Source organism: Giraffa tippelskirchi, chromosome 13 (assembly GCF_054371585.1).
Source record: "Giraffa tippelskirchi isolate mGirTip1 chromosome 13, T2T-mGirTip1v1.2.pri, whole genome shotgun sequence".
NCBI classification, from domain to species: domain Eukaryota; kingdom Metazoa; phylum Chordata; class Mammalia; order Artiodactyla; family Giraffidae; genus Giraffa; species Giraffa tippelskirchi.
This window is the reverse complement of record NC_137287.1, coordinates 9686399-9710975: the sequence shown is the minus strand read 5'-3', so window position 1 is coordinate 9710975 and position 24577 is coordinate 9686399. Positions and strand designations below refer to the sequence as shown.

Genomic DNA, 24577 nt, shown 5'->3' with positions numbered 1-24577 from the left:
CCAGAGAGGGTGGGAGTGAGGCAGAAATCGCAGTCTTTTTGTAACAAGATTAGTCTGGCAGGGTTGCCATAACAAATACCGCAGACTTGGGAGAGACAACAGAAGTGGACTGTCTCACAGTTCTGGAGGCCAGAAGACACAGTTTAAGGTGTCAGCAGGGTTGGTTTCTCCTGAGAGCAAGTAGGGAGGCTCTGCTCCTTGCCTCTCCCCAAGCATCTAGTGCTGTGCTGGAGATCTTTGGTATCCCTCAGCTCAGGGAGGCATCAACCCTATTTCTGCTTTCCCTTTGGCACTCTCCCCATGTATGTGTGTCTCTGTGCCCATGCTTCCCCTGTTTATAAGGACACCAGTCACACCGAACTAGAGCCCACTAGAGGTCATTCAGACCTCATCTTCACTTGGCTGCATGTGCAAAAACCCTATTTCCAAAGAGAGGCACATTCGGCGGTTTCAGGGGTTAAGATGTCAATGTATCAGACTTCCCTGGTGGCTCAGTGGTAAAGAATCCGCCTACCAGTCCAGGGGACATGGGTTCCATCCCTGGTGCAGGAAGATTCCACATGCCATGGAATGAACTAAGCCCGTGGGTCACAACTACTGAGCCCACGCTCCTCAAGCCTGTGCTCCTCAACAAGTCACCATAATGAAGAAGCCACGCACTGCAATGAAAAGGGTAGTCCCTGCTCACCCGCAACTAGAGAAAGCCCGTAAGCAGCAACAAAGACCCAGTGCAGCCAAAAATAAGTAATTTTTTTTAATGACGTCAATGTATCTTTTGGGGGAGGACATGACTCAACCCATCACGGCAACCTCATTTTAGACATGACATCCCATCATGTTGCCAGAGCCTCTTTATTAGAAGTAAGTCTCCAGGTCCATCTCACACCCAAAGGGAGGGAATTATACATGAGCCCAGATGTCAGAAAGTAGCAACCCACTCCAGTATTCTTGCCTGGAGAATCCCCATGGACAGAGGAGCCTGGCAAACTACAGTCCATGGGGTCACAAGGAATCGGACACAACTGAGCAACTAAGGACAGCACAGCACAGCCATCATTAGAGCCATTTCAGAAGCTGTCTTCCCTACGTGTATCCATAAATATCCCTCAAATGAGTAATCCAGCATCTATCATCCTTCTAGTATCATTGTTTATACAGTTATCTCTCCCCCAGCCCCAGGCTTGGGGCTTCCTGGAAGCAGGGATGGAGTCAGATTCATCACTAGGACATTCCTGGCACCTAAAACTGTACCTGCTACAGGATGAGATAGGTACCCAGTCAATATTTATAGAATAACTGAATAAATAAGTGAATGAATGAGAAACAGATAATGTTTCTCTCTGTCCAAGGGAGCAATTACTTCTCAACTCTGTATCAGGAGAGCATCACAATAGGCCATTGCCTTTATGTGTCAGGGATTAAATAGATTCTTCTCCAGCCAGCCTAATCTTAACTATTGATCAGAAAACTAACCACTTGTTTATTTAAGGAGGGATTGGCAGCCTTGCCTGCATACAAAGAATTCAAGCGAGCAGTCAGATGGCTGATGAGTCATTTTCCCCCGCCGTTAATAAGACCCACGAGGTACATCTGTTTCAATCACTTTGATCAGAACTAAAAACAACCTCAGACATGCTGCCTAATGCGGCATCTACCTGACAGGTGTGCAGGGAGTGATTAGATCCTCCCTTTCCATCCCCGGAAGCTATTAATGAGAGGCAACATGACTGGCAGCCTTAGAGGCGGCTTCTGGGAGGGACGAGGGAAGAAGCAGATCAGAGCAAACAGACTCCACAAAGAAGCTGGAGGGTGGAGAGCAAAGAGCCCACGTGGAGCTCTTGACCAGCGCGAGGAATGAGGGTCAAAGCCGGAGCCTTCACTAGAGCTTGGTCTAAAAAACAGGTCAGGTTCTCAGAACAGGAAATCAGGCGATCAGAGCTGCTCTTGACACCTTGGGAAATCTTCAGATCAATTCTAGAGAGCCGGGACTTCTCTGGTGGTCCAGTGGCTAAGACTGCATGCTCCCAATGCAGGGGACCCGGGTTTGATCCCTGGTCAGGGAACTAGATCCCACATGCCACATCTAAAGATTTTGCGTGCTGCAACTGAAAAAAAGATCCCACGTTCCACAAGACCCGGTGCAGTTAAAAAAAACAAAAGTCTTAAAAAAGTTCTAGGGAGTCGATTTGTCAAAATAAAATACTCGTGAGTGTGCGTGGGAAGCGGTCTCTGTATTATTCTGGAAAGAAGTAGACTGGGACTCAGGAGGTGTGTGTTGGAACTCTGTCCTTGTTCCTTGCTAGCTCTGTGATCTGGAGGGATCTTCCCGAGTCTCAGTCTCTCTAGCTGTAAGATGGGGATAACAGTCCTCCCAGAGTAAAGTGTGTGGACATTGGCATATTACTGTTGTTGCTGTTTAGTTGCACAGTCATGTCCCACCCTTTATGACCTCACGGAATGTAGCCCACCAGGCTCTTCTGTCCATGGGATTCTCCAAGCAAGAATACTGGAGTGGGTTACCATTTCCTTCTCCAAGACATCTTCCCAACTCAGGGATTGAACCTTCGAATCCTGTACTGACAGACGGATTCTTTACCACTGAGCCACCTGGGAAGCCCTTGGCATGTTATAATATCTCTCGAAGAGCCCAGCTCCCAGGAGGTTCTCAGAATGTGTTTGATCATTCGCTTCCTACTACAGGACTCAAGCTTAGCCTCAGCTTGGGAAGTAGTTTGACAACAATTTCTGAAAACTAATTTTTTGGCTGAACGACTCAAGAGAAATCAGCGTGTCTGTTCTGTAGAGCTGTGTCACGAACCATTGCTTCTATAGTTTTTTGAGCTATGTCCTGGCTGTGTGTGTGTGTGAGTGTGAGTATGTGTACATGTATGTGTCTGTCTGCATGTGTGTGTGTCTGTGCACACTCACACCTACACATATGCCTGGATGGGCTGTATGCCTGGGCCTCCAGCGATTCCTCATGCTGTCAGAATTTGATGAAGTCCTAATGAAAGCAGGGCGATTGATAATCAATTTCCAGGGGCTCCATTCAGTCCACTGGATGGAAAGTCATCTATATTCATCCACCGCCCATGAGGGATATACTGAAAGGGTCAGTCGCTCAGTCGTGTCCGACTCTGCAACCCCATAGACTGTAACCTGGCAGGCTCCTCTGTCCATGGGATTTCCCAGGCAAGAACACTGGAGTGGGTAGCCACTCCGTTCTCCAGGGGATCTTCCCGACCCAGGGATCAAACCTGGGTCTCCTGCATTGCGTGCAGATTCTTTATCATCTGAGCCACAAGGGAAGTCCCATGAGGGATACAGTGCAATGCAGGAAGCACAGACTGCTTCCCAAGGACCCAGGTTCAAGTCTCTGCTCTGCCCTTCTCCTCATATGATCTTGAGAAAATTTCATATCCGTTGTACCTTTGTTTCTGCATCTGCAAACCAGAAATAATCAGGGGCTCACCTGACAGGGTTGTCCTAAGGATTAAATGAACACGGCTTTGGAGTCACAACCCACAGGAGGCCTCCTGGTCCTGATGCGGCCGTGTTCTATTTTGCTTGGGTGACTCTGGGAGGCAGAACCCCGTCTGTCCTTTCGACGTACATTCCTGGTGAACAAGTTCATCTGGCACCCAACGCACAATCAATGCAAGTCTGGCAGATGAAAATGAATTCATGAGTAAATGCGAAGAATCATACCTGCTATAATAGAGTCCATTGAGAAAGAAAAAACCCAGGCTGTGTGTTCAATCTTTTAAAAGACAGATGCTATCTAAGAGTATACGGTATGAACTGAGCCCACACACCCAGAGCCCCTCTCCACAACAAGAGAAGCCACTGCAATAAGGCCACAGACTGCAACGAAGAGTAGTCCCCGCTCACTGCAACTAGAGAAAACCCTCACGGCAATGAAGACTCAGTGCAGCCAGAAATAAACAACCTTAAAAAAAAAAAAAGTATTTGGTATGGAAGAAACTACTGGAAATTGATCCCCTCTATATTTCGGCTGGGGTTTTGGATGTTTTCATGCTGAGCAGGGCCCAAAAGTGTGTGGAGAAGGGGAAGGGGGGTATCCTGGGTAGCTACCCTGCCCCCAGAAACATAAGCACAAGCCGGCTTCCCCGTCATGGTCGAGATGCGGCTGCTCTCAACGGGACACCGCAGGGCCCTGATCCTTGGGGCAGCCGTTCCCTTCCGGCCACTCCCAACACAAAACTCTCTGAACATGTCTCCTCTCTCATCTTGTCAAAATCCCCCTCCTGCGTGACTGGGAAGCTGTCGGCGTGATCTACAACCCCCAGGCAGGCCTGGAATATGAGCTAAATTGCCTGAGTCACTAGCGATGATAGAGTCATTCTGCAGGAAATTGGAAATCAATTCTTGTCATCACTGTACAGAAGTCCTTTATCAAGAGTTCCAGCTCACCCTGCTATGCAACCAAGTAGGACTTGAAGGCCAGTATGGCAATAACAGGAAGAGAAAGGGCCGTGTGTGTGTGTGTGTGTGTGTGTGTGTGTGTGTGTGTGTGTGAGTACGTGTTTATCCAAAAACATATCAACATCCAAAGGCAGTGCCAAACCGCTCAGGCGGGTAGAAGACCTTAGCATCCCACAGACGAAGATGCCGCATCCTAGGAATGCTGAGGACTAAGTCTCACATCCGCTACAGAGTTTCAGTCCCTGAAAATGAGGGACTCCCCTGGTGGTCCGGTGGCTAAGACTCCACACTCCCATTGCAGGGGTGCAGGAAACTAGATCCCATGTACCACAACTGAAGATCCCATGTGCCACAGTGAAGATTGAAGATCCTGCGTGCCCCAACTAAGACTCAGCACAGTCAAATAAATTTTTTTTTTTTTTAAAGAGAGAGGGAGGATGAAGAATTTTCATTCCTCACTGGATGCAAATAGTTGTGGGTCTAGAGGAGAGGACAGAGCTAAAAGTCACTTCATGGCATGATTTTAGTACAGTACAAAGGTACTCATGGGTTTCCCAGGTGGCACTAATGGAAAAGAACCTACCTGCCAATTCAAGAGGCGTAAGAGACGTGGGTTTGATCCCTGGGTCCAGAAGATCCCCTGGAGGAGGAAATGGCAACCCACTCCAGTATTCTTGCCTGGAGAATCCCATGGACAGAGGAGCCTGGTGGGCTACAGTCCATAGGGTGGCAACTGAAGCTACTTAGAACACATAGGGACTCACCCTCAACACTGTGACCACACGGTCCTGCATGATGCTGGGGTCTTAGCGACCCAGCTGGCAGAAAAAGAGAAGAGTCAAACCAATCAGCTGCAGACCAGTCGGCTCTGGGAGGGGTAACCAGGGCCCAGTAGATGAAGTCCAGGGCTGTGGTAAACTAAAGTGTGGTTCAAGGGTACAAGGAGATTCAAAGGAATGGGATCCTGCTGGGGAAGGTCAGGCAGCAAGTGAGGCCCAAAGTCAGGAGGAAGCATCTCCTCTGCCCCAGGCATCAAGTCACAGCCCAGGGACCCCGTCCACGACGGAAGCCCAAGGGAGCTAATGTAATAAAGAATCTGCGAATCTGACTCCATTTTGGATGTTTGACTGCTGTCCGCTTCCAAATCTCACCACTTCTCCTTCCCCACCTGCCCCACGTCTGGGCAAGAGGATAAGAAAGTCAAGGCAGGGACTTCCCTGGTGGTCCAGTGGCTAAGACTCCACCCTACCAATGCAGGGGCCCCAAGTTCGATCCCTGGTCAGGAACTAGATCCCACATGCCCCAGCTAAAAGAACCCTCATGCCTCAAAGAAGATCAAAGATCCCTCATGGTGCAACTAAGACCTGGCACAGCCAAATAAACAAATAATTTTAGAAAAAGAAAGCAAGCCAAGACATAGGTTGAAGATCAAACCCCATGGAACACTCAGATTGGCCTTACCCCCTAACCACTTACTATGGACTGAAATGCTGTGTTCCCCCCTCCCCAAATTCACGTGTTAAAGCCCTAACTCCCAACATGATGGTATTGGGGGTGGGGTCTTTGGCGGGTGATTAGGTCATGAGGGTGAAGCCCTCAGGAATGAAACCAGTGCCCTCATAAAAGGGACCCCAGAGAGCGAAAAGAGGACCATCCATGAAGCAGGAAGCAGGTTCTCAGCAGACGCTGAATGTGCCGCCACCTTGCCCTTGGACTTTCCAGCCTCCAAAACCTTAAGAACAAATTTCTGCTGTTTGCTGTGCTGTGCTCAGCCGTGTCCAACTCTTTGTGACCCCGTGGACTGTAACCCGCCAGGCTCCTCTGTCCATGGAATTTTCCAGGCAAGGAAACTGGAGTGGGTTGCCATTTGCTTCTCCATCCATGGAATTCTGTTAGGGCTGCCCAAGCTAAGACGCCACCATAAAACCCCCAGCCAATCTCCTTTCCCTGTGTTCTCATGCCGTGGTGAGAGCAGCCAGGGGGGCCACCCTCCTCTTCCCAGAAAGCTCCTTACGCGAGTAATAAACCCCCTCCTAGCCTCTTAGTTGCCTCTGTAGCAGCCCCAGCCTCAACATCTGAGCCACATGTTTCAGGAGGAGGGGTTGATCCCACCTTGGTGGGGAGACACCACAACAGCTGGCAAGCCTTAGGGAGGAATTTCCAACCCCCAACAGTCAAACAAGCTGGGGTTGGGGGCAGGAAAACTGGAATTGAGGTCAGCGGTTCTAATTGGACTGACGTGGAGCGGAGGTCAGGAAAGACTAAACTTGAGAAACGATGTGAAACCTTTGGCTCCCTGGAGACCAGCGCCAGACCCCACGCTCCGGGCAACTGCGGGGCTGAGCCTACAAGCAGAGCCAGGCCTGCTGCTACCCAGGAAGGACCGGCGAAAGCAAGGGCTGACTTGGCACAGTAAGTTCAGGTAAAGAAATTCTCTCTCTAAGGAACACATTGGCTCTGCCCCAGCCATGCCCACCTATAACCTTTGGAGCAAAGCATTCAAGGTGCAAACTGAGCAGAAACGATGGACTGGCTCCTTTTAACCACTCTCGGTCTTGTGATTCTTGCCTTCCTCTATTTTAGAGGTGAGAAAGTTAATATAGCCTATGTTTAGTCTCCTTTTCAGCTAGGGATCACACAGTGACACAGTTTTGGACAAGGAGATACAAAAAGAAACTTCCTAAGAAAACCAGCTCCTCCAAGTTAAAAAAAGAAGATGAAGCCCAACGAGGAGAAATCCCTTTGTCTCTTCCCACTTCCTTCTGCCTGGAATGTGGGTGCAAAGGATCAAGGCACAGCAGCTTTGTAACCATGAGGGTGGAAGAGACACATTAAGGGTGATGAGACAGAAAAAACAGAAGGGCCTGAACCAGCCCAGAAATGTTCTCCTGGGAGGTTCTGATTATGTGGGGAAAATAAGCTCTTGCTTGGTTAAGTCAAGATAATTGATTTTCTCTTACACACAGGCAAACTGTGGGTAAAACAACTGGCACATCAGCAAAGCTAGAGGAGATATCCACTGGTGGCTGGTCAAGAGCATAAACTTTAGTGTTAGATCTGACAGCCCTGAATCTGGGTCCCATCTCTTACTCTTTATAAGCCAGGTGGACTTGGGCAAGTTACTTATCTCTGCAACCTGTAGTTTCTTCATCTAAAGAATGAATATGATAACAGTACCCACTTCAAAGAGTGACTTAAATGCAAAGCACTTAGCTCAGGGCCTGGCACAGAGTGAGTCCTCAGCAAATGTGAGTTATTTCAGCTAAACTGGTTCTTTCCAAGAGGTCAATGCTCCGTTTTCCTTGAAGGGACAATTATGAATGAGCTAATTATACCTTTTTTCTTTCTTTTACTTTTCAACCACTCAGGGGCATTTGAGCTGCCATGATATTCATGTTCGGAGGCCAGTGGGTCATTTAAATGAGTCTCTAAAGACTCACCAAAAAGAGACTGGAGTTGTCAGCTGTTACCCCTTCCTTAATATAAAGAGCAGAGACAGAGCTTTAGAAGGGCTTTGAGTGTGTCCCAGGAGAAGTGTCAAGATCAAGCACCCGTGTTCTTAGGGACAGTGGACTGGGCTAGTTTTCCGTTTAGGAAGCAGAGAGGGAAATCTAGGGGGCAGAATATCAGAGAATCAGAGCACCCTGCCCCTGACCTCTCTGGATGAAATCTTTCTAACAGAGGATGGAAGATTTCCTTCCATAATGAGCACTGATTCTCAAATGCAAATCCACTGGGAACAGAAGGCACGTGAACCTCAATTCTCTTTAAAGTACGGATGACTGGCATCGGGGTCTTTCTGAAAAGCGGGGTTTCAGTACACTGAGTTCTTGGCACAAATCAGTGGAGGAAGTGAGAAAACTCAAGTGCAGAAAGAGGAGGTCATTGCCTAATGGCAGTCACGGTTTTCCAACATTCAAAATTTTGCACATTCACAATTTGGCTGGAAGTCAGTCTTCCATGTTAGTCCAATAACCATTCCTAAATAAGATGTTCTGTCCCTGTAGGGTTTGCCAGGCCTTAAACTCACCCCTTTCTCTCCACCCAGAGATCACTAGCCACTGGGAGCCAAAACAGCTGCTGGACTTCTGCTGAGAAAGTGCCCAGGCATCTGCAAAACAGGGCACCATGGAACCTCCCACCTCAAGACCATCACAGGAAGGCTTGTCCACGGATGTGCTGTGGCCTGAAGACCCCACATCCAAGTTTTCCCACAACCAGCTGAGTGATGAGGTCCACTGAGGCCGGCTAGCACCAATAGGCACGTAGGGCCAGAGGAGAAAGCGCTTGCCGAGAACTTGCGGGCTCAGTAAACATCGGCTGATGGATTCTAGACTCTGACCCATGAGACAAGCCTCTCTCCTCCCACGGAAAGAAGTAAAAACACAGGAAAAGCAGAAATCCCCTCTCTCTCAAGCAGGAATGTGGGTGTGTGCACACAGGCACATACACACACGTTTAAACACAACCTCATTTGATCTTCTCAACAGGCCTGTGAAACTGTCTGGGCAAATATTATTATCTCAATTAATAGACGATCAAACTGAGCTGCAGCAAGTTTAAACAACCTGGCCAAACTCAACCCCACCAATAAACTCGGGCCCAGGTTCTGGGGCCATCCACTCTGCCTCTCTGCACAATTGCCCTAAATAACTCCCAGATGCTCACGGGGAGGATCAAGAGTCCACCTTTCCCCTTCAACGGCAGTGAGGAGGTTTTAAATTTTTATTTTTTGAAAGCGCCAGAGAGGGTTTTCAATAGTCCTGCCTCTGTAAGCCTTCTCTTCTGGATGAAAAAGAATCCGGTTGGCGAGCCTGCCCTGCAGATGTCCACAGCCAAATGCCTAACAGCTTCGGTCCTGCATTTGATTGCAAATGATGAAGAAAAACAAAGGAATTCTTAAACCGTGGCGAGGCCAGACTGGCTTCGGCACGTTCTTTTGTGCCGAACTTCAAGATGTGCGCGAGGTCGCCTTTCAATAATTTTTAGTGCATTATTCTCGCGAACCTTTGAAGTTTCTCTGATGGAGAAAACATTTTCTTAAGTTATTGGCTTTTCCACAAAAGCAAAATATGGGGGCCTTATGATCTTAGCTCTCGCAGCTCATAAAGACTTGTGCAGAAGCGGTAGCCAGGCCCGTAAGGCCTTTTTCCTATTTTCCAGAAGAAATAAAAAAAAGCCCCTAGCCATGTGACCCAGCTACAAGGGCCCCTTTGTCAGGGGGAGAAGGAAACACTCGCTGTCTAGTGGAGCCTCCAGGCCTCTCTTGGAGACAAGAAAGAGGCTGAGGATGAAGTCTAGATTCACCAAAGAATCAGGACAATACACAGAATTCCTCTTAACATGTCTCCCTAACCCCTGCTTTCCTTGAAATACTGCCTTGCCCTCAATTACACCAACAACCTTCTTCAAATACCATTTCTGACCCCACAATCCCTTTTCATGAAACTTCCGAGGCTCTCTATGGACCTCTGTGTCAACACCCCAAGTCCAAGCACCTGGTTGCTTGTAACCCACGGTGGCAGCTGAGACGGTCCCTTCTCACTTGGCCCCTGCTCGTTTGCCTAAGCAGCCTCGGCCCTCTGTCATCTGCCCTGATACTGAATCCCCAGCCCACCCAGCCACTGGGGCTTTGAGGGTTTCCTCTGCTGTGTTTCTCCAAATGATGCCATTGGCCCGTGAGTCAGGCAGACCCGAGTTCAAATCCTCTACCACTTAAAGACAGGTCACATCTTCTGGTCAAGATTATGAGAATTAAAATGAGGGAGACGGACTTCCCTGTGGGGCCAATTGTTGCGAATCCACCTGACAATGCAGGGGACACAGGTTTGACCCCTGGTCTGGGAGGATTCCACATGCCGCAGAGGAAATAAGCCCATGTGTCACAACTGCTGAGCCTTCATGCCCTAGAGCCCATGCTGTGCAGCAAAAGAAGTCACTGCAATAACAAGCCCATGAACTGCAACTAGAGAGTAGCCCCTACTCGCCACAACTAGAGAAAGCCCCCGCACCAACACAGATCCCCCCTCAAAAAAAATAACCACACCGGGCACAGAAGAAGCTCTTTACCATATCTGGGTGGAAACACCCAAACACCTCCATCCATGCATGTGGAGAGAGGCGTGGAAGTATTATATGACATCTGTCAGCTCTTCTTTGCAGTGAAGATGCTTCCATGCATAGCATGTGTGTGATTTTAAGATTCACAAGCAGCCCTTTCCTCTAAGCAGCCTGTCCCAACTCACCTGCCGTTTGTCTACGCCCTCTTCTTTTCTTCCTAATGAGACTGCCAACTTGAAGGCTGGTCGTGCTTGCTAAGCAGTCCTTCCTTCGCTAAGTCTTCACTCCTTTGCTTTGCACCCCAACACGCGCTAATAATCCCTGCCCTGCAACAGGGCAGTTTGGCACCAGCGTGCACAGGACTGAGGCTATGCAGATCGAGGAGAGAAAGAGGAATGTTAGGGTGTGAGGGGGCATTCAGGCAGGCCCCAGGTTCAGGACCCACATCACATAGCCTAGAGCAGCCAGTGATGGAGCAGCCTGAGAACTAGGATCCAAAAGATCATGCTGAATCTTTTCATACCGGTGGGGACATGCCTCTGGCAGACGGTGAGGGCCCATAGATAATCTCTGCCTGGGAAAATAAACGAATGAATGGGGGACTTCCCTGGTGGTCCAGTGGCTAAGACTCCAAACTCGCAATGCAGGGGGCCCAGGTTCGATCCCTGGTCAGGGAACTAGATCCCACATGCCACAACTAAGAGTTCGCACAACTAAGATCCTGCATGCTGCAACCTAGCCCTCGTGCAGCCCAATAAGTAAATAAATATTTAAAAATAAATAAATGAACAAAGAAATGGACTGCCAAAGTCCAGGTCAGAGTAGCCACTTCTTACTTCTGAACAATCCAGAGATGTGTCCAACCAATAAAATATTACTCAGGTACCTGGGAATATAAAACCAAGTTCCTTCAATGACCTTCTCCCTAAGAATGTATGGCTGGAGGTGGTCTCACAGGGGAAAATGGGGTCTACAGAGGACTGCAGGGTGAAAAGAAGAGCCACTAAAGGCACCTGGAGAAGAAGCCAGGAAGCCAGAAGGTTAAGACACACACTCCTCCCCACCAGAAGCCAGCAGTCCATGTGATCAGCTCCGCTGTGTATGGTGAGTGGGTGACGCAGGTGCTGGCACAGAGGATGTATGATGCAGATGGGAGGTTAAACAGGGAGCTGATGTTCAAAATTCACTCAGAATTGGAATAAAACATGGAGCAGCCTAATTCCAGGCCACTCCATCAGCAGAGAAGGTGCTTTCAATACACTGTGTTGACCACTTTAACAGATGGCAGTGGTGGCAGGATTTTTTTTTTTTCAATGCTTTTTTCTGGTAACAGAATATATCCTACTTTCAAAGACAGACACAGATAAGACCGATCCCATCTCCATATAGCTGTGAGTCCTCAGGTCAGGATAGAGAATTGAATCCCCCTCACTGCAGTGATTGGTCAGTGAAGGGTCACATGGCCAGAGCTGAACCAATAGAAGTCACCCCTGGGACTTTGGCTGGAGTTGGGGTTAGGCTAGCAGAAGGTAGTACTTTCTTTTTACCGGGATTCAATTTCCCAGCTTTAAGGACGACGTGGATCTACAGGTGTTGGAGGCTGTCCTTGCAAACAATGGGGAGAGCCTGCCTGAGAATAAAATTTGCCCAAGAGAGAAAGAACCCAAGAGGAAATGAAAAAGAGACTCTCGGTGATCAATGGGTTAAAACCTTAGATCCAACCATATTCATCTCCCTTGAACACATCTTCCCTGGGACACAAGCCAGTAACTCTCCTTTTTCTTTTAATTCAGGTTTCTATTACTTGTAACTAAAATCATTCTGACTTATACACCTGGCTCCTTGGCTCAGGGCCAGGCTGATTCATTCTTCACATGTCTTGTCTTCATTCCTGGATGCTAAGCAAGATTGAGGCGGGCAAAAGCCAGCAGGGGAGCTCATAGCACCTCTTAGTTACACCCACTTGGCACAATGAAAACAGTGCCAGAAATTTGGCATCAGGCAGACTGTATTCAAATCTCCATCCCTCCATTTACCAGCTGCATGACCCCGGTTAGTTATCTAATCATGCTAAGGCTTCGTTTTTCCATCTAAAATATTGGTAACAATAACATCTACCTCATAGGCTTTTTGTGAAGTTTTAATGAGATCAGGAATATAAAGGACTTGATCCCATGTCTGGCTCACTGCGGGAGTTTGATAAACGGCAGCAATTTCATGTCACCGTGGTGTATCTGTCCTTGCATGTTCAGCACTGGGAGCAAGAATAGCATAGATTATTGAAATACATAAGTAAGGTCCTCATAATAGCATTGCCACCAATGGTTTCAACCTTCTCCCATGTCTTTCCTTTTTCCTCTCTTTTTTAACCAGAGCTGCTAAATACCAACCAAATCTCCCAGAGGGATATGAACGAAGGGGGAAAATACACAGCTGTAGCCTCTGAGTGGTGACATCCCTGGACTCAGGGATGGCCTCTCAAGCTGTTCTGGCTATAGAACGGAGCCTGTGGGTCCCCTTGTCATTCCAGAGTCTGTGTCGCAACCACTTTCCTCCTCCAGCTCAGGCTCAGGGGCATGTGGATCAGAGGCTCCCACTCTGGGTGGGTGGAAACCTGGGTTCTCTGCTGGGTATCACGTAGCCCTTTCCCCAGCCAACAGTGCTTGGTTAAGCCTCAGTTTTCCCATCTGTAAACTGGAAATGCAGATCAGATGATCTCTGAAGACCCTCCCAGGTAGGAGCCTTTGAATTTGTAGAGGCTAGCCTTCACTAGGATCCCTCTGTTTCAAAATAACACTCCTGCCTAAACCTCCCGTGAGATTACCCTCAATGGAGTCCAGCTCACATTCCGTTAAAGGTGAGTTCAAATCAAATCAGAACGTTGGTATAGCATATAGTTTTTTGGGCCTCTTTTTTTTTTTGGCTGTGCTGAGTCTTTGTTGCTGCATGGGCTTTTCTCCAGTTGCGACAAGTGGGGGCTACTCTCTAGTTGAGCTGCATGGGCTTCTCATTGTGGTGGCCTCTCTGTTGCAGAGCAGGGCTCTAGGGCACATGCGCTCAGTAGCTGCAGTTCCCAGACTCTAGAGCTTGGACTCAATAGTTGTGACTCAGGGGCTTAGTTGCCCCGTGGCATGTGGTATCTTCCCAGACCAGGGATTGAACCTGAGTCTCCCGCACCGGCAAGCAGATTCTTAACCACTGGACCATCAGGGAAGCCCTGGCATACAGTTTTTATTCCTGCTGCAGGAAGCACCCAGAGGAGTCCAGGGATGGGAGATTAGCAGGTGGCATGGTTCTCAGAGTGCTGTCCCCAGGCCCATGGTATCAGCATTATCTGGGGACCCATTAGAGATACAAACCCTGAGCCCCTAACCCAGACCAAGGGCAGGCGTGGGGGCAGCAATTTGTGTTTTAACAAACCTTCTAGAGAACTCTGATAAACACTACAGAACATTCTAGAGCTGTACCGTCCAACATGAGAGCCACTAACTATACGTGCCTATTTCAATTTAAATTGGTAAAAACTAAATAAAACTTGCAAGTCAATCCCCCACTCACATAACAAGAGCTCGACAGCCCCGTAACGATACCATATTGGACAGGGCAAAACAGAACATCCATCACTGCAGGAAGTTCCATTGGATCGTGCTTCTCCGAATGTAGTCCATAGACCAGCAGCACTGGCCTTGCTGGGAGCATGTTAGACGCAGACTCTCTCACCCTAACCTAGATCTGCTGGCTCAGAACTTGCATCTTCCCAAGCTCCCTGCATAATTGGAAAGCACCTTAGAGTCTGAGAAGCACTGGGTTGAACCATCCAGAACAGAAGAACTGGGTGACTGATGAACCCTGCCAAGAACAGCACAGAAGCCCCCAGCGTTAGAGCAGGGTAATAGTTACAGCCCCCGTGAACCCAGCATGGCCGTGACTGCACATCCCAACAACACAATGGCTTCCTAACAACTCAACATTGCAATTGACATGCCACAGGCATAATGGCCTCCATACATGACAAGCACGAACCGTCACTCTACAAACAAGGTCCTGGCTACATACAGCACACCATCACATTTGCCGGACGTGACAATATCGCCCCCCACATCAGAGTATCCAATTGTCAGCTCCCCCATAACTGGGGTTCCAAATTGGACTTGGGAAGAGGGGAGGGGGCTTCTCCAGGAAACTAAGACAGGCAGAGACCCTTCAGGACTTTCTGCCACAAAGTTCTCAATGGCTGTGGGGTTTGTCAAGTCTGTCTATGGTGTCTGATTCCCAGCGATGCTGAAATTCACCTTCAGCGTCAGGCTTCCTGTGTTGCCATGGAAAGTCGCCTTATCAACAACCCCCAAGACCAGACTGAGACTTCACTGCTCATCTCAGAGAAAGGAGCCCACCAGCTTGTCCTCCAGGATCACTGAGAGACTGTAGCCCTCCTATCAGGAAGAGCTGTTCATCCCCAAATTCAGCCCTGTTGAGAACTTCCACTGACAAGACATCTCAAGGTTGCTCTTTCACAAGATTATTAACTGGTCTAAGGGAGATTTCCGAAAGGGGTGTTAATAGCCAAGACGAACAGAGAACACTTATGTCTCCATAGCAGTGTTGAGGTTTGCTGGATCTTCCCTGCTTCCATGGCCTCTTGACTGCACCCTCAAATACGACCCGTTGTGACAATCACATCAACTAACACTTGCATTAGAGTTGTGATGTCACAAGCCATCTGCTGGCAGGTTTGCAGGGCTGTGTGGGCAGCAACTTTTAAGGAGTCCCACCACCGGCTGATGTTCCTGGGGCCACTAGTCTCAGACCAGAAACCCCAAAACTGCAAGCTTCACTTTCACCCACTAGACCCCAGACAGATCAAAAACCCTGTATTTCCACTTTGCTGACCTATGAACAAAACCAAAGGCTTCTCCGAGCCTCGAGTGACCTTGAACCAAGTCCATGTCCCTTCTTCAGCTCCTGCCTGGCCATGAAAGCTAACGTCAGGAAAGATGCTCTGGGGGCCCAGAGCACAGGGTCCAAGGGCCAGCTCATCTGCTTGTTAGGCTTCAATCTTCTTTAAAAAGAGGGAAGAAGGGCTTCCCTGGTGGCTCAGTGGTGAAGAAACTGCCTGCTAATGCAAGTGACACAGGTTCAAGCCCTGATCCACGAAGATTCCCACATGCCACAGAACAACTACTGAGCCTGTGCTTGGAGCCCAGGAGCCGAAACTACTGAGTCCACGTGCTGCAACTACCGAAGCCCACGCACCCTAGAGCCAGTGCTCCACAACAAGAGAGGCCACTGCAATGAGAAGCTCGTGCACTGCAAGCAGAGAGTAGACTCCACTCTCTGCAACTAGAGAAAAGTCTGCACAGCAACGAAGACCCTGCACGGTCAAATATAAACAAGATAATAAATGTACTTAAATAAATCTTTTTTTTAAAGGATGGAAAAAATGGAAAAATGTTGGAAAAATTAAATGGAAAAAATTGCTGAAAGTTAGAAAAAAATTAAAAATGAAAAAGGGAGGAGGGCAGAAGAATGTTCCATTGCTATGGGTGTGTAATGAATCAGTCCAAAACATTGCAGCATGACACACCCATTTGTTATGTTCACGGATTCTCTGGGTCAGGAATTAGGAGGCCAATGCCTTATCCATTAGGCAACTGGGGCTTCTTGGGTCAGGAATTAGGACAGAGCACCACAGAACGCCTCATCTCTGCCCTAATGTGTGCGAGGCATCAACTGGGAAATTCAAACAGCTGGAACTTGAACAGCTGAGGTGCCTCTGTCCTCCGGCCTCTCTCTGTCTCTCTGAGGTCTGTGCTGTTCTGCATGGAAGTCCCAGGGTAAATGGATTTTTTCCACGTCGGCTCAGAGTTCCCAAGACACATCTCTCGGTGATGTGGTGGGAACCCTCCCCCTCCACACACTGGGGTTGTGGGCAGAATCCCTTTTAATTGTTGCAGCCATCTTTGAAAAACACGCTAATATCTCCCTTGAAGAGGCGACACCAGGATTAAATGCCTTGAAGGCTGTGAAGATCGTGGTGGGGAAAGTGTCCCACGTGTGCCCACGCATCCCACAAATGTTGACCAAGCACCTCCCTTGTCCTAGACACCAGGGGATGCTCTCAAATCCCCCTTGTCCAGCTGGGAGGCAGAGCACGTACCTCAGTGGTTCTTATTGAAGGGTGAATGTGATCAAGCGTTAGAAAGGAGGCAGAAATAAGGAGCTAGGGGAAGCAGGAGGGACCAAGGGATGGACAGACGGATGGACAGGTGGTGACAGACACGTATAGCATGAGCGAAATCCCTTTGCAAAACCACCACAGGCTGATACTTTGGTGGCAGCAGTAATGATGGCAAAAATCCTAGAGAGGCTGGAAGATACTTGAAATCACTGTTTTCTGGGCTTGGCTCTCTTGAAGGGTCTCCCTCTATTCGCCTCCCATGTCTACAATTCATGCATTCACTCAGGCAATCAGTTATTTTTCTGACAATCACTTATGGTGTGTCTATTATTAATACATGCCAGGCATTATGGAAAACCCAAATATGAATGAGGAGTCTTGGTCTGAGCCCTCTAGGACTGAAGCTCACCCTCTTAATAAGTGACACAAAATGGGCGCAGGAGGAAGAAAGCAAGAAAGACCCCACCACGGCTCCCCCCGTTTTTCTGCTGCTGAATCCCAATCTGGGAGAACAGCCCCCCCCACCCCCACTCCCACCCGCGACTGGGGCTGCTGATCCCTGTCAAAAGCCCTGAAAAGCCCTGGGGTCCACAGAGCCCTCAGTCTTGGCCCAGGAAGGTGCTAGCTCCCAGCAGCTTGCATTCTTGCTGCTCCCTTTGGCCCCTGCCCTCCTCCAGGCCTGGCCTCCATGATAAAGATCCCCACGTCTGCCTCCAGCCCAGGTTTCCCCACCGTTTGGGGGTTAACATTTTCTGATGTTCCCTGCAGGGTTTGAAAGCGCAGCTGTTATTGCCATTTGGAAATTGTTTTTTTTTTTTTTCAAATTGTTCGGCTCTCTCTTGGAAACAACCACAGTGCCATCCTCTGGCCAAAGTCTGGATTCCGCTTGCAGCAGGCCTCCCTTTCATGGTTGCAGGATGGCTTTCACAGCACCCCTGGGCTCCATCTGAAGGACACCCCTGCTCCCTGGGGGCTTCCCAGGTGGTGCTAGTGGTAAGCCTGCCAATGGAGGAGACAGGAGAGGCAGGTTCAACCCCTGGGTCGAGAAGAGCCCCTGGAGAAGGAAGTGACAACCCACTTCAGTCCTCCTGCCTGAAAAATCCCATGGACAGAGGAGCCTGGCAATCTACAGTTCATGAGGTTTGCGAAGAGTCAGATACGACTGAGCCAGTGAGCATGCATGGAGTGCTGCAAGGAGAATTCTGGAAATGGAGAGCGAGTCACCAGAAAAGTTGGGTGACTCAAAGCAAAATGAGGAAAAAGAATTCTTGGGTAAGGGAATTAAACTCTGAGGCCACCCTTTGGGTCAGGAGGCAACATCCCTGTGGGTAAAAGTGATGTGGGCTGGACTTTCTCATCCGAGACCTGGTTCACTGGCATGGGAGCCATACTTGGAAGGGCACAAGGTACTGAAACCAGGGCTCCAGATTGGAAGCCAACAGTCTGCACTCAAGCTTCCTGCTGGGGAAAAAATTAAGAGGTTAACAGCTGTTTACCTATATAAGTCACACATGTTTGTGTCTGGTATTTTCTCAACAAGTGAAACTTTCTGTGTTAGAATATGAGAGTGATGAGTTTCTTGATTCATTTATTCATTTTTCTAGATTCACTCATTTGTTCATTCAATGCACCTTTTATAGTGCCGGGCACTGATCTAGGTGCTAAGAAGAGAAAATCCACAAAAATTCCTGCCTTCCAGGAGTTTGCTTTCTAGTACAAAAAGACAAATAAAATATGTAAATAAAATGCATAGTGTGTTAAAAGATGCTGAGGAAGATGACAACAACCATGTAAAGAACCTGCCTGCAATGCAGGAGAGCCAGGTTTGATCCCTGGGTTGGGAAGATCCTCTGGAGAAGGAAATGGCAACCCACTCCAGGATTCTTGCCTGGGAAATCCCATGGAGAGGAGCCTGGCAGGCTCCAGTCCATGGGGTCGCAAAGAGTTGGACACAACTTAGCGACTAAACAACAACAAAGAGACAAATAAAATATGTAAATAAAATGCATAGTGTATTGGAAGATGACGACAACCGTGAGAGGTGATACGGAGTGGTGGGGGTGACGCCATTGCCAAAAGGGGTTCCAGGAAGGCCTGAAGGTGATACAGAGGGAAGACCTAAAGAGGGAGAGGAAATAAACCACTGGCTTCTGGAGGAAGGGAATTCCAGGCAGAGAGAACAGCCAACACTAAAGCCTTGAGATAAGAGTATGCCTTATGTTTAAGAACATTAAGGAGGCAATATGGCCGGAAGAGAGCAAGTGTAGAGAAGCATAGATGGAGAAGAAACAGTGGGGGAGGGAGGGTCACGGGGCCCAAATTCTATAGCAACCTGAAGGCCACTGTGCAGCCTTAGCTTTCGCTCTGATGAAAGGAGGGGTCCTTGCATGATGTGAGGATGTGACCTCTGAGCCCATTTTGGCTGCTTCTTGAGAATGAAAGGAAGGGGAACAATAGTAGGAAGAGATGGAGCAGTTGGAAGGCTACTGCAATGATCTGAGCAAAGAAGAACATGGGCCGGAACAAGGTGGTAGCACTAAGGGGCATGAGCAGTGGCCAGATTCAGGATACATCAGAGTGGCCGAGCCACGCTGAGAGATTAGACACTGTATGAAAAGAGAAAGAACAACTAGGAGGACTCCAAGCTCTTCAGACTATGTTGCACATCTCCAAGGAGCCTCATTCATCCAGAGATGCTGGACCTAACCGTATGAGGACCTGAAAAACAAATGCACATCATCTGCTACTCTCGGGGGGAACTGGTCGTCCCCTTCTTTAGTGGAATTTATTCTCATGGTCCGTCTTTTCTATGTGTTTGCAGTGTTTTGGCATTATAGGCTTCTAAGAATAAGATCATGAAAGACGGTGCCCTAAGACCCTCATCAGACAAATGGGAAACTAGTTTGGGGGCAGAGCCGAGTTTCCCCACATCAGGGATTTTGACTCAGTGTCGAGTGGCTGGTGGGGGGGCAGGGGGGGGTCCCATACCTGAGATTATCTAACCCCTGCATGAGCTGCCGATCACTTTTAAGCAAACTCATCTGTGTACATCTCACCATCTCGTCTCTTGTCCCTCCATCTTTGCCCAGGAGAGCAGCAGTATGATAGAGAAGAACAACTATTGCCAGGCTATAATCTACAGTTAACACCTACACACAGAGAGGCCACTGGTCAAGAATATTGAAAAATCATTTCCCTTTTCCCGTCTTCTTCCATCTCCAGCTGCCTAGAGCCAGAGGTCCCCCACATTTAAATCTCCAATGTATCTATGGTGCAGCTCGTGAAGCGGAATTTTTTAAGAGCAATCATATTTATTCACATTTCATATACCTTCTGCATTTTGGATGAAAGACATCCCCCCAGAGAACTCTCTCCATGTATTCTAAGCACATCGGAAAGCCCACTGTTTGCATGCTTGCTGGTTTTCTGAACATCAGAGTGTCCTCTTCTTCTCTAGGGCTGCCACTAACACATCAAATAATTTAATGCTGTTTTTAATAAATGGCAAGATCAGAGTGCAATTCAAATGCTTGGTATTAGGCATTTATTTGATGGAGATACCATTTTCCATTACAAGATACATTTCTCTTTCCTTGGGTTATTATTAAAAAGAGAAATTGAGCCATGCGTTGATGAAATCAAACTGCAGCACATACATTTTGGGGATTCTAAAAGCAAAAGAAACGGTGCATACTCTCAAAGCCTGAGTGTTGCCTGGCCTCCTCGTACATGAAGTCTCAGGCAAAAGTTCTCAGGCAGGTCCCAGACCAGCCCCAGCTACATCACCTGGGAACTTGTAGAAAACGAACATTCTTGAACCCTCTCCATACCTCCTGACTCAGAAACACTGGGATCTATAGTTTCACCGGCCCTCGAGGTGATTCTGATGAACGTTTAAGTTGGAGAACCAAAGAGTCCTAGAGGTTGGGACTCTTTAAAGAGTGGCAGTAAATTATTGCTGAAAGAAAGTATAAAGAAATGAGATTTTTTTTTTTTAACATATAGTCACAGACTCTGAAGAGAGGCAAAGTCCCCAAGCAAGGTGATAGCAGGAAAATTCTAACCACATTGTGCTTTGGGAGGGTTATTCATCTAAAAATATGGATGAATGGACTTACTAGTGGTCCAGTGGCTAAGACTGTTTGTTACCAATGCAGGGGTCCTGAGTTCGATCCCTGGTCAGGGCAGCAGATCCCACATGCCACAACAAAGGTTGAAGATCCCACACGCAGCAACTAAGACTCAGCGCAGCCAAATAAATAAATATTTTTTTTAAACATAAAAATAAAAACATGGATGAAGGTCCCACACTTTGCCAGGAAGTGGGAATTGGGGGCAGAATGAGCAGTGGTCCCCACCTGCAAGGGCACCCAGTTTTGTAAGAGAACAAGAGCATCTTAAGGATAGTTAGAAGTCATAAGTGTTAAGAGATGTGAGTAGAACCATGGAGCCAGCAGAGAGGGAGGCCTGGCTCTGGCTAGGGCAACACAAGAAGTATCCACAGGGGAGAAAACCCTTGAACTCAGCCTTGAAAGAGCAGGAGTTGTCGAGGAAGAAGTGAGAATTACCTGTTAAGCAAGGAAAACCGAGAAGCGAAAAAAGGACCTAATGGCCCCAGGGAGCACTGAGAAGTATGTGGTAGGTTCAGTTGCTTTAAAATGACCCTCCAGGCCCAGCAAAGGGTATCATTTTATGTGGAAGAGGGTTTTCAGGGTGTTCAGAATCATTCCCCGGAACGAGGGCTTAGACTAGCTATAATCCTACTGTCTTCTGCCCAAGAGGGAATTTAAAGAGTCGCTTCCTCATCAGATGTTTGCATTTGCTTCTATAACATTCCTGCTAGTCCTCTGCCACCTGCAGGCCCACCCCAAGCACTTCTGATTTCAGAAGGCCAGACGCATGCTGAGCAGAACCACTCACAGTGGGAGACAGGCGTGCTCTCACAAGGGAAAGAAGGAAAAGCCAAGACCATGCAGTCAACAGGCGATACTGGTCTGGAAGTCTTCCTTGAACACCCACCCGATGACCAGCCAGCTCCACCATCAGCTCCACTGATCAGCTTTGAGTCCATTATGTAACCTCTCTCTACCTCAGTTTCTTCATCTGTAAAATGGCATAATAATAATCTCTAGTTTGTAGGGATTATTAGGGGGATTAAATTATATTTGAATACATATAAAGTACATAAGACAGTGCCTGAAAATAGTAAATGTTATACATGTGTTAGCTATTATCATCATCACCATCACCACCATCACCACCATGACTATCAGCATCACCACCATTATCACCACCGCAGCATCTTCATCATCACCATCATTATTATCACTGCCGTCATCATCACCATCACCTTCACCACATCACCATCCCCATCATCCCCATCGCCACCACCATCACCACCATGACTATCAGCATCACCACCATCATCACCACTGCAGCATCTTCATCATCACCATCATTATTATCACTGCCATCATCATTACCATCACCTTCACCACATCACCATCCCCATCATCACCATCGCCACCACCATCATCACCATGACTATCAGCATCACCCCCATCATCACCACCGCAGCATCTTCATCATCACCATCATTATTATCACTGCCATCATCATTACCATCACCTTCACCACATCACCATCCCCATCATCACCATGACTATCAGCATCACCACCATCACCACCACCGCAGCATCTTCATCATCACCATCATTATTATCACTGCCGTCATCATTACCATCACCTTCACCACATCACCATCCCCATCATCACCATCGCCACCACCATCATCACCATGACTATCAGCATCACCACCATCCCCACCACCATCCCCACCACCATCACCATCACCATCCCCATCATCACCATCGCCATCCCCATCACCATCACCATCACCATCCCCGTCATCACCATCACCATCCCCATCACCATCCCCATCATCACCATCACCATCACCATCATCACCATCCCCATCACCATCCCCATCCCCATCATCACCATCACCATCCCCATCATCACCACCCCCATCACCACCATGAGCACCAGCATCATCAGCAATACGATCATCACCATCGAGTCTGCTCAATCCCAGAGCCTGATGAGGGGCCAGGAACACCAGGCTAATAGTATGACAACAGCTGATCACACTGAACTGATAAATATAACTAAATGTATTTCCTTCACCTCAGTCCAATCCCATTCCTCACTGGCAGCTTGACTGCCCTCTATAACATCTCCCCAAAGCAATTGCTAATCCATGATTGAATTCTTCCCCTAGCGGAGAACTGACTGCCTTCCCAGGAAGTTTGTCCAGCTGCCAGATCCAACTTTAGGGCTTTAATATTTCTACGGTTCTAAGAACATCCATGCTATACCACTGTGGAATTACTTTTGTCAGAATAAAACTAGAAAACAGGCCATTATTTGTCCCACCTCGACCCTTTTTTATGCCAGGGCAAACTTTTTGATACTCTTCCCATTGAGAGGTGGAGTCTAATTCCACCCACCCTGCTTTGGATCCGAGCTGGGCTTAATAACTGGCTTGACCAGTAAAATATCGCAGAAGTGACTTCCACCCAGGTCTCTTGAACCCAGCCATCACCTTGTGAGAAAGCCCAAGTGGCCACATGGAGATGCCCCAGTGCAACGGAACTGAGGCCCCTGACCAACAGCACCAGCTGAACTCTAGCTGGCAGCCAGCACCAGCTTCCCAGCCATGTGAGGGCTCCATCTTGGAAGTGAATCATTAGCTGCCACATGCAGTCCATCCACACAGCTGATGCCACAGGAAGCAGACATAACGATCTCCACCAAGTCCCAATCAAATTTCAAATTCATGAGCCAAATGAATAATCATCACTGTTCACAGGTTCTAAATCCGGAGATGATCAGTTAAACTGCAATAAACAACTGAAACATCCTGAAAGAACTGAAACATTTTGTCCTCTATCTGAGAACCACCCTTAAACTCCTTCAGAATAAGCTTATAAGGGACACACTCCAGCTGATCTGAGTTGGCGTTGGGAATTAAACACTATAATCCAAGAGTTGGTTAAAAGACTCTTCCTTATGAAGAGGCACAGCCTTGCCTTCCTTAACTTCATTCATCCATTCAACAAACACTTATAGTACCTACCACCACCCACCAGGCACTATGCTCAAGACTATGGAAGAGAAAAATGGACCATTGTCCCAAGGACTTTATGCTGTAGCGGAGAAGGAGACGATCTGAACCCTCCCAAATGAGGCAACGTGTCAAATGAGAAAAGATGTATCATGCAGTTCTAAGAAAACTCAGAGAAGAAAGAAATGTGTTCTGCCTGGTGGGGGATGATGGCGAACTGACTCCAGAGGGATGAAAAGGACTTCCCACGGGGAGAAACGAAGGAAAATGAGGTAGATAGAAGGAATTGGGGTCCATGAAAGGACCAGGCACTTTCAGGGTCAGTGAGGAGGCTGACATGATGGGAGTAGCCAAAAGCGTGAAGCAGAATGATGAGGCTGTGAAACTAGGCTGGAGTTAGATCGAGAAGGACTTTGTAAAAGAAGAGTTTGGGTTTTTCCTTGAACACTACAGAGGGGGTTTTGGCAAAGGCACAGCTAAAGCAGATTTGCATTTCTGGGTTTCCCAGGTGACTCAGTGGCAAAGCATCTGCCTGCCAAGCAGGAGACACAGGTTCAATCTCTGAGTGGGGAAGATCCTCTGGAGAAGGAAATGGCAACCCACTCCAGTATTCATGCCAGGAAAATCCCATGGACAGATAAGCCATAGGGTCACAAAGAGTCAGACACAACTTAGCAACTAAACAACAACAAGAACAGTCTGGCTGTAGTGACAGGAGCATATTGAAAGAGGGCAACCTGGGAATCTTTCCAGTAGCCTGGTCAGGA

General features: G+C 48.1%; 1 long non-coding RNA gene across 1 annotated transcript in view; it reads right to left on the bottom strand.

Annotated features, from left to right (window-relative positions):
- Positions 1-24577, bottom strand: part of LOC145532589 (uncharacterized) — a 571872-nt gene that overhangs the window by 414180 nt on the left and 133115 nt on the right. Inside the window, exon 4 of the long non-coding RNA XR_014073407.1 lies at positions 3473-3663. This is a non-coding gene — a long non-coding RNA (uncharacterized LOC145532589). The remainder of the gene's footprint in view (positions 1-3472; positions 3664-24577) is intronic.